The following is a 14,322-nucleotide window of genomic DNA, read 5'->3' as shown; positions in this document are numbered from 1 at the left end:
CTGGGTCTCCCATGTGGGTGCAGAACCCCAAGTGTTTGAGCCACCTTCTGCTTTCCCAGGCCATAACAGAGAGCTGAAATGGGAGTGGAGCAGCTGGGACCCTAACTGGCACCTATATGGGATATTGGTACCACAGGTGGAAGATTAACCTATGTCACAGCACTGGCCCCTCTAAGGATCTTAAATACAGTTTTCCCACCTAGGAACTCTGATAGGTGATGATGCAGTTGTCTCAAGCAGTTTATTAACTGCCATGACAAATACCCTCCTCTAAAACACTTATATGAATTTAAACAAGTTATGATACAAGGGCAACAAACCAAGAGCTTGGAGCAGCAGAGACCCCAAATCAGGTGAAAGGTAATGGCATGATAAACTTCATGCTGGGCATGTGCATATTGCTTTAGGATTTATATCACAAATGCAATTGGGATTCAGTCTAATGTCTAGGGTGTGGCTGTTCTTGTGTGATAGAAAACCTCTTACTGTGCAGTTTGAGGAACTACAGAAATGTTAATTAGATCAATAAACATAATATTTCTGGTAGGGTGACTATCTCAGAGGAAATAAAACAAAAAAAACGTGACTGCCTTGGTTAACTTTCGCATAACAGTGCATTACAAAACTTAGTAGCTTCAAATAACAAATAATCTTATTCTGTATAATTTTGTGGATTTGACTCAGTGGTTCTTCTAGCATAGGCTAGCCCAGTGGGTGCTGAGTAGTCAACAATGTTCTCCTTCACTAGTATGGCGTTTAGTAGACTGGTTTTTTTGGAAGAGTGGGAGTCTTAGCTTGGATAGGTTATTCTTGTTCCTTGTGATGTCTCATCAGGCTTTTTTTCATCCTTGTTTTATTTTTATTTTTGATTGACAGTAATTGTACATATTTGTGGGGTACAATGTGATGTTTGATACATGCATGCATATTACAATGATGGGAATCTAAAAAAGCTGATCTCGTAGATATTGAGAATAGAATAGAGGTTACCATAGTCTGAGTATGGGGAGGTAGGAAAGGGAAGAGGTTGGCAAGTGGGTTCAGCGTTAAGTTGGATAAAAGAAATAAGTTCTTGGGTTCTTTAGTTAATAATAGTGTATTGTATATTTCAAAATAGTTGGAAGAAAGAATTTTGAATATATAGGCAACAAAGAATGTTTAAAGTGATGGAAATGCTAATTAACCTGATTTAATCATTATACATTATCTATTTGGACATCTCACATGGCAATCTCAAGATTTTAAGTCCCTGCTTGCATTTACTATCATGCCAATGGCTAAGGAAAGATTATGGCCAAGTCCAGATTCAAGAGGAAGAGACACGGAGTCTAACCATTCACTGGACAAATTGCAAATATCATTTTGGAAAGAAGTATGGATAAAGATAGGAGGCATGTGGTGTCAGTTTTTCAATCTACCAAAACAATTCTAGAATTTGTTCATATACTATAGAAGTAAAACATAAGGATCACAAGAGAGAAGAATAAAGAAACACAATATTAAGGAAAGACTGTAGGAAAATTAGTAATGTAAAAAATCATTTTGTGGGCTGGCTTTGTGGCATAGTGGGTTAAGCTACCTCCTACAGCATCGACATCCCATGTGGGCACTGATTCGAATCCTGGATGCTCCAATCCTATCCAGCTCCCTGCTAAACACCTGGAAAAGATTCAGAATTAGGTCCCTGCACCCATGTAGGAGGCCTGGAACAAGCTCCTGGCTTTTGCCTGGCCCATCCCCAGCTATTGTGGCCATTTGGGGAGTGAGTCAGTGGATGGAAGATTTTCTTCCTTCCTTCCTTCCTTCCTTCCTTCCTTCCTTCCTTCCTTCCTTCCTTCCTCCCTCCCTCCCTCCCTCCCTCCCTCCCTTCCTCCCTCCCTCCCTCCCTCCCTCCCTCCCTCCTTCCCTTCCCTTCCCTTCCCTTCCCTTCCCTTCCAAATTTTTTTTAATCTTTTTAAATTTTATTTTATTTTATTCAAGGAATACAAACTTCATGCATTTAATATATACAAATGAACATGGTGATTCTTTCTCCCCAGTTCCCTCCAGCCCATACTCTGACCCTCCTTCCTCCTTCCTCTCTTATTCCTGTTCTTATTTTTTAGAAAGATATATTTTCATTTAATTTTCTACTCATAAGATTAACCCTGCACTAAGTAGAGTGTTCACCGAATAGTATGAAGAAAAAAGAAAAAAGTACAAAATCAAACCAGACAAACATTGTTCCCAATAGTCAAGATAAGGGCTGTTCAAAACCATCACATCTCAAGATGTCAGTTTGTCTTCTATAGATTACCTTTTAGATACTCTAATAGTTATCATAAATCAAAGAGACCATATGGTATTTGTCTTTTTGGACTGGCTTATTTCACTGAGTATAATGATTTTCAGCTGTATCAGTTTTATTGCAAATCACTGGATTTCATTTTTTTGACCACTGTGTCATATTCCATAGTGTACATATACCATAATTTCTTTATCTAATCTTCAGTTGATGAACACCTAGGTTGACATCATATCTTAACTATTGTAAATAGAGCTGAAATGAACATGAGGGTACACATGTTCATTTCCTTTGGATAAATTTCCAAGAGTGGGATTGCTGGGTCATATGGTAGGTCTGTATTCAGATTTCTGAGATATCTCCATACTGTCTTCTACAGTGCATAGAACAGATTATATTCCACCCACAGTGGATTAGGTGATCCTTTTCCCACCTCTTCACCAGTGGTTCCCCACCTCCTCACCAGTATTTGTTGTTTGATGATATTGGGTTGTAGATTTAGGTCTTTGATTCATTTTGAGTGGATTTTTGTGTAAAGTGTAAGTTGGGGTCATGCTTCATACTTTTGCGTGTGGTGATACAGTTTTCCCAGCACCATTTGTTGAAAAGACTGTGTTGGATCCAGGGACTGATTTTTGCTCCTTTGTCAAAGATAAGTTGGTTGTAGATGTGTGGATTGATTTTTGGAGTTTCTATTCTGTTCCATTTGTTTACCTGTCTTTTTTTGTGCCAGTACCAGGCTGTTTTGATTATAACTGCCCTGTAGTATCTTAAGATGTGGTTTTGTGATACCTCCAGCTTAGTTTTTGTTGTTTAGCATTGCTTTAGCTATTTGAGAACTCTTATGTTTCCATATGAACATTAGCATCATTTTTTCTAGCTATTAGAAGAATGTTGTTGGTGTTCTATAAATTGCTTTCTATAGTATGGACATTTTGATGATATTGATTCTTCCAGTCCATGAACATGGGAAATTTTTCCACTTTTTTATATCTTCTATTTCTTTGTTTAATGTTCTGTAATTTTCATTGAAGAGATCTTTGACGTCATCCTTGGTTAGATTTATTCCAAGGTATTTAAATTTTTTTGTATGTATTGTGAATACGATTGATCTTAGAAGTTCATTCTTAGCCTGGCATTATTTGTGTATGTAAATGATATTATGTGTAGATTTTATATCCTACTTTATCAAACTCTTTTGAGTTCCATTAGCACATTCATGAAGTCTTTTGGGTCCCCTATATATAGAATCATGTCATCTGCAAATAGGGAACATTTGACTTCCTCCTTCCTTACTTGTAACCCTTGGATTTATTTTTCTTGCCTAAGGGCACTGGCTAAAATTTTTAAGACTATATTAAAGAGCAGTGGTGAGAGTGGGCATCCTTGTCTGGTTCTGGATCTTAATGGGAATGCTTACAATTGTTTTCCATTCATTAGGATGCTGGCCATGAGTTTGTCATATATTTCCTTGGTTGTGTTGAGGAATGTTCCTTTTATACCAAATTTATTTAAGTATTTCATCATAAAAGGATGTTGCATTTTATTAAATGTTTCTTTACATCTATTGAGATAATTACATGGATTTTGTTCTTCAGTTTATTATGTGATGTATCACATTTATTGATTTTCAGATGTTGAACCATCCCTGCCTACCAAGGATAAATCCCACTTTTTCTGGTTAAGTGATTTTTTTTTTGAGTCAATGATTTTTACTTTTTTCACCAAAGAACTTTTTTATTTAAGGAATACAAACTTCATGCATTTCATAAATACAACTTTAGGAATATAGTTATTCTTCCCACATACCTGCAATCCCACCCACACTCCCACCACTCCCCCTCCCTGTCCCATTCCCAGTCGCATTCTCCACTAAGATTCATTTTTCAGTTAAATTGATACATAAAAGACCAACTCTATACTAAATGAAGAGTTCAACACTCCTCACACACACACATACAGACACACAGACACAGACAGACGCACACACACACACACAACCTGTTCTTGTTCCTCAACAGTCCACACAAGGGCTATTCATGGCCACTGCATCTTCAAGTTAATTTCACTTCTTCTTTTTTTTTTTTTTTGAGAAATTTAATTAACTTTCAAGAAGCACCAAAGAATGAAACATCTTTTGTGAACATTTAGACATAACTATAACTTATGAGAAATAAGAATAGTCTCCACTTAATACATTAAAAGAAACTAAGTCCTTGAAAACAAGTTTTCTCATTAATTAAGGAAGCACGTAAGAAAACAAGCAATGGAATTGGACACTTAGGCATAACTAAAACTTATGAGACATAAGAATTTCCTCCACTTAATGAACTAAAGTGAAATAAATCTTTGAGAACAATTTTTACTTTTAACTCTCATAATACAACTTGAGGACAGAGGTCCTGCATGGGAAGTTAGTGGCTCTCTGGCTCTGTATTTCAATGAAAAAAATTTAAAAAAAAATTAAAGAGGTAATTCTATATGCTGTAGAGTCAAATAAGGTATTTCTCCCTGAAACATTTTGTATTATGATTTTAAACTTTAAAATCCATATATCTGGTTCTTTTCCTGATATCCTCAGAAAACATGTGTTCAGGTCAGGTGGTAGTGAGAGAAGAGTGCAATTGTAGGCAGAGAACCAAAGTTCAAGGAGCAAAAATCTGAGGATGAGGAAATCCATGCATGTTGAAGGATGAGAAAAAATGTATTTAACATGGGCAAAAGTTTCTGTAATATAAAGGAGCTCTTATCTAGAAGGAAGTCTGAGAGAGACTCCTGGAGATGGAAAAGTTTAGGTTGCTACTGGGATGAGGAGGGGGAAGGGCTAAGAATAAGATCAGGATTCCTGAGGGAGAAGACAGAAGTGGAAAGCAGGACTATGCAAAATCCCCACCATCTGCTAATTGAGTACGCACTGAGTGTGCCTTCTGGTTGGTCAACACACTGTAGGAAGACTGTGTATGTTTTTTGGAAACACTATTTTCTGTCCTTAAATCATTATTAGAGCATTATTTAGAGATGTTTTATTCATTGCTCTGAGGGTACCAAATAAACTCTACCAAATTGCAAAACTGGTCTGCCCCAGGAAACGAAGAACTTATGATCAATATTGAATGCAAACAGATTGGTAAGGAGGCCCTGAGCAATGTTGATATTTTTTAAGACTTGTAAACTGTCAGTAATTTTTACTGTGTGTGTGCACATATTGAATATTTTTGGCTTGTTTCATTTTCTATATGTTCATACTACTGAGGAATTCATTATAGCATCACTTTTTATTAACATTAATTAAGTTATGAAAATGTCTTTTAGACAAATTAGATAAAATTCACATTATTAACCTTCTACTTATACCCCAAACTCTACCTGCCATCAGCCAGAAGGCCAAGGACTTCAGTCAATCCATGTGTTTACTTACTTGACAAGTTGCTTTTGAGAAAACCTCATTTAATATCAGTGTCCAAATTATCTTGGCCTTACTTCTTTACCCACTGTCCCCTAGTAAAACACTATTGTAAGGTTAAAAAACACAGTATCAAATAGAATACATTGGCTCTGACTTAGTTGCTCAGGCAGAGATGTGTCCAGACCAATTGGTCATCTCCCCTGAAGCCAGAGGTGGTATGGGCGAGGCCAGCTGTGTTGTTCTACTCTGTTTCCCAGGCCAGGTGTCTCCCTAGATAGTCCCAGGAGAGTTTTCAGTGAGACAGGTCTGTACTAAGAGTCTATTTCCATTCAGGCAAAAGCTTCCCAGTTTTCTTTGATCTGCATTACAATCTCAGACATTTTATTTCCCTCAAAGCTTTGCCAAACACAAAGGAAGAAACTATCAGTTATTCCCATTTTCTTCTTCCTTTAGTCATGAGGAGCCATGGAGTGTGTGAGAGGAGGGGTAGAGATTGGAGAGGGCAGGTGGTGGCTATCAAAGTATATGCATGCCACACTATAAACATTGTAGAGCACATTGTTTTTCATGACAGCATTCGTTCTGGGTAGTCCCCATGAAGCTGTCATGGGAGCAGCTGTTATCCAGGAAGCCCAACTGTCTTACCTTTTCTTTCCTGATGGACACATACTGGGATCTATTAAGTAACCTCTGGTTCACAGGGATCAGCATCCTTTTCACCTTGGAAACTAAGCCCTCCCATAAGATTTCTGAGTTATGAGACAAGGCCTAGCTAGGTTTGACACATGCTAAGCCAATTCCAAAGATTACTGCTTTCTTCAAGGAGTTTTGAAGTAACTGAAACATTGGTATGGTGTGTGTATGTGCACGCATGTTCACTTTGTAACTTCAGGCAATGTAAGTGGATATTTATGACAATTTAGTGGGGGAAGGACAAACCTGAGGCAAATAAAACACATACACACATACAGAGAACTTGAATTCTATTTTTAGATAGTTCACTGTGGTCAGCATCTGAGGGACACGCTCTCAGTAATGTTTGTGAAAATATTCTTTTACATTGTACAATAATTATATAGGAAAGATTATGTAGTTTAATTTTCTTTTTAAAAATATTCATTTATTTGAAAGAGTTACAGTGTGTGTGTGTGTGTGAGAGAGAGAGAGAGAGAGAGATCGTCCATCTTTCATCTTCCATCTACTGGTCCACTCCTCCCAAGTGTCTGCAACGACCAGGGCTGGGCAGGCTGGAGCCAGGAACCTTATCCAGGTCTCCCACGTGGATAAGGTGCAGGGCCCCAAGCACGTGGGCCATCCTTCACTGCTTTCCCAGGCACATTAGCAGGGAGCTGGATGGAAAGTGGAGCAGCTGGGACTCAAACTGATGCCCTTGTGGGATGCTGGCGCTGCAGACGGCAGCTTAACCTGCTGAACCACAGCACCAGTTCCCACAGTTCAATTTTCTTTAAAGGCATTCTTTCTCAATGATCATTTGTTTTTATCTGGCTGTGGCTAAATTGTTAGACAAGTGTATGTAAATTAAGTGTCTATAACAAACATACAAATCCTTGTGTAGTACCAGAGCATTTGGGAGGCTCTGGGCACAGAGGAGCTGAGTGGCCTGTGGTGGGTAAGGGACTGGGCCCAGTGGTGGGAGCCAGGGTACTTCATGACGAAAGATTTTGGGGGCCAGCACCGTGGCTCACTTGGTTAATCCTCTGCTTGTGGCACCGGCATCCCATATAGGTGCCAGGTTCTAGTCCCGGTTGCTCCTCTTCCAGTCCAGCTCTCTGCTGTGGCCCGGGGGCCAGTGGAGGATGGCCCAAGTGCTTGGGCCCCTGCACCCACATGGGAGACTGGGAAGAAGCACCTGGCTACTGGCTTCGGATCGGCACAGCGCCGGCCATAGCGGCCATTTGGAGAGTGAACTAATGGAAGGAGGACCCCTCTCCCTGTCTCTCTCTCACTGTCTATAACACTACCTGTCAAATTAAAAAAAAAAAAGATTTTGGAGCTTTGCTCTTACCTCTGCATAGTTTATACTTGTGGTGGTGAAGAGATAGCTGACAGGGTCAAAGCCTTTCTCCAGGACCTTGCCAAGGGTATCAAAGCCTACATCTGCAGTTTCTGTTCCATCTCAAAGCTAGATGCTCAAATCCAGCAAGAGAGAGAGGAGCAGCATCAAAGAAGGGTAAGCAGTGTCCTACCTAGCACAGAGGAGAGTGCAGAATATAGCGTGGAATCAAGAAAGCGAGCCACATATTGTTAGTGGAGTTTTCCAGTGAAATGGTGACTTGTCTTGCTTTAGTCGCCTCTTGTTTTATCGAGGTTTACTTCTGGGGTTCAGTACCAGCCCACATCGTAGGTGATGCATCAGTGCCTGGAGGTATTACGTCATGGCTGGAATTCTTCATCACAATAACTTCCAGTGCTATTTGTCTGCTCTACCTGTCTGTGCTCAGCAAAGTTGTGAATCCTAGTTGGTTTCAAGATACAGCTGACCTGGAGTTGGAGGCAGGAAGCCTCACACCTTCCCTAGTGAGAGCAAAATCATTGCTAACCAGCTCTCTACCTTTTGTGGCAGGTTCTTTTCCTCACCCAGTGGATATTCGTGAATCTCTTTCCCACCCATGATGTCGATCAGCTGGTTAGCCTCCTGCATGCGTCCCTTCTCGACTCCCTGTACTATTGTGAGTATTGTTGGTATAGTACATGATTGAAATGCACCAGTGGTTGTCAAACATAGAAAGGAGCTGGTCTTACTCCTTTAGCTTTGGCTTATCCTTGCCTTTCCTTACAGCCCTGCATCCATTATCATTGGATGGATGACTCTTCTCTACCTTCTCTCATTCATTATCGGTGCTATTGAAACAAAGACACCTAGAGAAGCCTATCTTTTCCAGCTGCACTTCTGCTTGTTGGTGGGCATTTTATTTATTTATTTAGGAGAGAGAGAGAGAGAGAGAGAGAGAGAGAGAGACAGACGGACAGACACAGCTTATATTTGCTTGTTTACTCTGCAGCCATAACGGCCAGGGCTGGGCCAGGCTGAAGCCAGGAGCTTCCTCCAGGTCCTCACATGGCTACATGGGGCCAAGTACTTGGTTGATCTGCTGTTTCCCAAAGAACCATCAGGAGTTGAAGTAGCACCCATATGGGATGCTGGCACTGCATGCGGATGCTTAATATTCAATGTCAAAGTGCCAGCCCTGTTGGTGGTCTTCTCTAGCAAGGGACTCTTCCACAAGACAGAACACCTGCAGTCTGCCTTGAGCAATACAAACTCAGCTGAGAGTATCCTTTTACCACATCTAGCTCCTGCCAAAGTGCAGGCTTCTGCAGGTCACTGAGTGTCCTTTTCACCAAAGAGGATGTGTGGGATTGGAAGAAGGCTTCGTTAGCCCTTTTCTCTTATCACCTTTCTGACTGGGGAAGGCAGGACCCACTCTGCCAGGGGCCCTCTGCATATTCCCTTCTCTCTGAGGAACTGGAATTTTTTGCCTTTGGTGCATGTAAAGCAGAATTTTCTTGACACTAGTGTGTGGATTTATATTTTTGTAGCATTTTCGTTTTGGATCAGTAATTACCTCTCTTTAATATCATTAACTGTAGTTGTAGATTACATGTTTTCTTTCTTTACTTATCAAAAAAGATTTATTTTTGTTTGAAAGGAAGAGAGAGAGGAGAGACAGAGAAAGATAACTCACATCCGTTGCTTCACTCCCCAAATGGTCACAATGACCAGGGCTGTTTCAAGCAGAAGCCAAGAGCCAGGAGCTTCTTCCAGGCTTTGAATGTAGGTACAGAGGCCCAAGGACTTGGGCTGTCCTCCACTGCTTTCTCAGCACATTAGCAGGGAGCTGGATTGGAAGTGGAGCAGCTGGGGCAATATAGTACCCATATGGAATGCCACCAGTGCTGCAGGCTGGGGCTTTAACACACTGCACCACAGTGCCAGTCCTAATGTGTGGATTTTAACACCAACAAGACTCTGAAAGGACCCCAGGTTTCTTTGCAGCTCTTCTCTGGCATTTGCCAGCCCCTATGCCTGGACCAATTTGAATACTGTGCTTTTCTCCCTGAGCCGTCCACCCTCCCAGCTCTTCTTGCCTCCTACCACCTTGGAATGAATGGGTTTATAATTCTAGCTGATGTATTTTGTGGGTTGGTTATTTTTGTTGGTTTCTGTGAGGCACATACATTGGATGTGGGAGGTAAGGGAGAATCTCAATAGCCCCTGCTCACTCCCTTTATAACCATCACGGTCTTTCTTCTAACTCAGCTTATGTTGTGATTTCTCTTGCTCCATTGGAAAAAAATATATATATATATATATATAATGAATAAAGAAAGAAACAAACAAGTGAAGCTGAACAGATGACACAGGAGGAGGGAAGACCTTACAGTCAGATCTGTTGGGTTTTAGAAACAGTTTTCTTTCTTCTCCTTGAAGGGGATGAAGAGTTTTTCTCTGGTATTATTTAAGGTCCCCAGCTGTGGGAGGTACCAGTTCTGCACAAAGGCCACTCCAACAAGGAATGCTTAGAGAACCTGAACTTTTCAACTCTGGAGGGTAGAAATTTACTGTTGGCCACTGCCTGCTTTGTCTAAAATTTCAGATGAATATTGAATACCGCAAGTAGGAATTCAAAGCATCAAATTATTAAACCCAATAAACCACTGATTGGTTGGTGCTTTCCTGTCATTTTAAAGAAATATATATGTGTGGAGATGGGGTAGATTTGAAAGCATTATACAATAAAAAAAAAAAAAGTCACAGACGTGAGCTGGTTTCCCAGGGCTGGGGTCGGGGGACATTTGAAATGTTAAAATTTCAGTCCTTTTAAAGTTTGCACCATTTTGTTACAAATTAATAAGCTTTGATGAAAGGGTGAATTTGATATAAACATGTGGGTGTTTCATGTATTTGAGTGATGAATCGAAGAGTGAAATCATGAAGAAGAATCAGCTAGACACTTTCAAAGTATCTCAAACCAGAGGTTTGAACACCAGTATTCTATCGTTTTATTCTTGTTTCTGTTTTTATTTGCTTAATTCTTTAAGAAAAATATTGTTATTTGAAAGTGGGGGTGAAGGAGTGAGAGAAAAGGAGAGAAAGATGAATATCTTCCATCTGCTGGTTGACTCTCCAAATGGCCACAACAGCTAGGGCTTGGCCAGGCTGAAACCAGGAGTCTGGAACTCCATCTTGGTCTTCCATGTATATGGCAGGGGCCCAAGCACTTGGACCATATTCTGCTGCATTCCCAGATACATGAGCAGGGAACTGGTTCCGAAGTGGAGCAGTAGGGGCTGTAATTGGGACTTATATGGAATGGTGGTGATGCGAATAGCGACTTAACCCTCTGTATCACAACACTAGCCCCCTTGCTTAATTTTTTTTTTTAAAAAAATTTATTTATTTGAGAAGCAGTGAAAGAACAAGTAAGTTTTCATCCACTGATTCATCCCCCAAATGCTCACAATGACCTTGATTGAGCCAGGCTGAAGTCAGGGGGCTAATAATCTAAATCTCCCAGATTCATGGCATGGGCTGAATTATTTGAGCCATTACCTGCTGCCTTCTAGGGTGTATTTATTAGCAGGAAGGCAGAATCAGGAATAGAGCTAATACTCGAACTCAGACACTCCAATAGTATCCAAAGGGATGTTTTACCTGTTAGTTCAAATGTCCGACACTATTTTCTTAATTCTTAACCAGGAAATCAGCTTATTACATTTGGTTGGGAATACAGCAACAATAATTTTGATGTTCACATGCTATAGTTCCCACTGCAAGAGCAGGTGGTCCTAAATTGAAAAGTCCCATGAAAGGGATTATTACATTGATCCCAGTGGGCCAAGTATTCTACCATACCCTAATTGGCAATTGGCTGATGAATTGGGTACTGATGGGGTCCAATTTGGGTCATGTATCTACCCTTGAACCAATGAATGTGACTATGGGATCAGAATAAGCAAGAATTTCAAAGCTCTAATAGAAATAAAGCACCATTTATTGAGGACACTATCCTTGTTCCAGGGTTTGGTTTTAGCTCCTTTGTCAGAAATAACTTGGTTGTAGATGCATAGATTGACTTCTGGAGTTTCTGTTCTATGTTCTACGTGTCTATTTTTGTGCCAATACCAGGCTGTTTTGATGAAAACTGCCCTATAATAAGACTAGAAATCTGCTGTTCGGATGCCTCTGGCTTTGTTTTGTTGTGTAAGATTGTTTTAGCTATTCAGGGTCTCTTGTGTTTCCATATGAATTTTAGCATTTTTTTCTAGGTCTGAGAAGAATGTCATTGGTATTTTGATTGGGATCACATTGAATCTGTAAATAGCTTTCAATGGTATGGACATCTTGATGACTTTACATCCTCTTCTATTTCTTTTAGTGTTTGCAACTTTTCATTGTAGAGATCTTTGACAACTTTGGTTAAATTTATTCCAAGGTATTTACATTTTATGTAGCTATTGTGAATGGGATTGATCTTAGAAGTTCTTTCTCAGCTTTGGCATTGTCTAAGTATACAAAAGCTGTTGATTTTTATGTGTTATATCTTGCTGCTTTATCAAACTCTATTATGAGTTCCAATAGTCTCTTGGTGGAGTCTTTGAGATCCTCTCTATATAGAATCATGTCACCTGCAATTTGGGATAGTTTGATTTCCTCCTTCCCAATTTGTGTCCCTTTGATTTGTTTTTCTTGCCTAATGGCTATGGCTAAAACTTCCAGGACTGTATTGAATAGCAATGGTGAGAGTGGACATCCTTATCTGGTTCCGGATCTTAGGGGGAATGCTTCCAATTTTTACCCATTCAGTAAGATGCTGACTTTGAGTTTGTCATAAATTGCCTTGTGTTGAGGATTGTTCCTTCTATCCCTAATTTGTTTAAGGTTTTAATCATAAAATGGTGTTGTATTTTATCAAATTCTTTCTCTGCACCTATTGAGATAATCATATGGGTTTTGTTTTTCATTTTGTGAATGTGATATATCACACTTACTGATTTGAAAATGTTGGACCATCCCTATATACCAGGGATAAATCCCACTTGGTCCAGTTGAATGATCTTTCTGATGTGTTGCTGGATTTGGCTGGCCAATATTTTGTTGAGGATTTTCGCATCTATATTCATCAGGGATATTGATTATAGTGCTCTTTCTCTTTTGTATGTTTTTCTGGTTTAAAAATTAAGGTGAAGCAGGCTTCATAGGAGGAGTTCGGGAAGATTCCCCCCTTTCAATTGTTTTGACTAGTTTGAGAAGAATTGCAATTAGTTCTTATTTAAATATCTGGTAGAATTGAGCAGAGAAGCCATTCAGTCCTAGGCTTTTCCTTTTTGGGAGGGTCTTTATTACTGACTCAATTTCCATCTTGGTTATTGGTCTGTTTAGATTTTCTATGTTTTGATGACTCAGGGAACTATTCCCCTAGTAGTTTCCTTTGAGGTGCTCCTACTTCCAAATCACCCATCTCCAACACACTCTGAAATATGGAAAACAGTTATCCTGAAAAAAGACAATACATTTGAATTTCCTCATTTTTCCAGTCTCATGGTAAGAAATAAACTCCTTTAGGAAAAAAAATTCAGCTCCTCTGGCTGACCTCATTGCCAGCTCTCACTAGTTGCATCTCTCCTTGTGCTCAGGCCTGCAATGGTCACTAGATCCTTTCCCCACCATTTCACATAATTCTGGGCTTATTTGTCTTTTATACACATATCACATTCTAATACTTTCTTTTTCCTTTTAATTTTCATGTCTATTCTATCCACTGGACTTGGCATACTCTTTCTATACTCTCTGGTCAGGGAACATATCCACAGTATCCCTCAGGCCCTGGCTCCTCACCCAAAGAAAGATGGGTACAAGGACCTCTGTAATGGAAAACAATCTCTGGGTTTCTGATTTCTTAAGGCACAATGTGAAACAACTAAAGGGGAAGCACATAACATTTCGATGAGGGCATCTCTCCTGGCATAGTTTTTCCCACAGTTTCTGCTTCTCCTTCTCCTTTGATTGTGTCTAACTAAATGCAGCTTTGACTGCAGTGTATCAGTGTAGATAGAGAAGAGTGTAGATGCGTTATGCCTCAGAAAAAGGAAGAAGCAACCTCCCTGGACATATCTGGACCAGATGTGTCCCTGCCACATAAAACGCTAGTGCTTAGGATACTGCTCGACACATAGTAGATATCCATTAGACACTTGTAAAAGGATTAAACATGTCTTTGTCATTTTATGAATATGCACGCTTCTCACCCGCGTCTGGTACTGTTTGGGAATTGTTGCACTTCAGGGAGAATTGATTTATGCCAGATCTTATGTATGGTTTCCAAATATAAATTATATGCATCTGTGTTTAAAAAAAATAAAGCTTGATATACAAGAGAGTTTTCTTGAAGAAAGGATACCCTGAGTGACAATGTTATATATTCTTCCTAAGGTCCCTGCATGTTAGAAGTTGTAGAGCTAGATATCACATGAAAAGTATGGCACCATCGTGTTTTAACCTGACTCATTGAGCTTCTTATCTTGTACATTATGTTGCTATAGCCCAATGAAGATTTTTTTGTAAATTTAACACCACAGTAGAAGATTTTAATTCTTTGAAGATATTGAT

General features: G+C 39.8%; 1 pseudogene; it reads left to right on the top strand.

Annotated features, from left to right (window-relative positions):
- LOC133773444 (etoposide-induced protein 2.4 homolog) overlaps window positions 1–8,636 on the top strand; it is a 55,992-nt pseudogene extending 47,356 nt beyond the window's left edge.
- The last annotated feature ends 5,686 nt before the right edge of the window (window positions 8,637–14,322 follow it).

Source organism: Lepus europaeus, chromosome 14, assembly GCF_033115175.1.
Source record: "Lepus europaeus isolate LE1 chromosome 14, mLepTim1.pri, whole genome shotgun sequence".
Lineage (NCBI taxonomy): Eukaryota > Metazoa > Chordata > Mammalia > Lagomorpha > Leporidae > Lepus > Lepus europaeus.
This window is presented reverse-complemented; position numbering and strand designations above follow the sequence as displayed.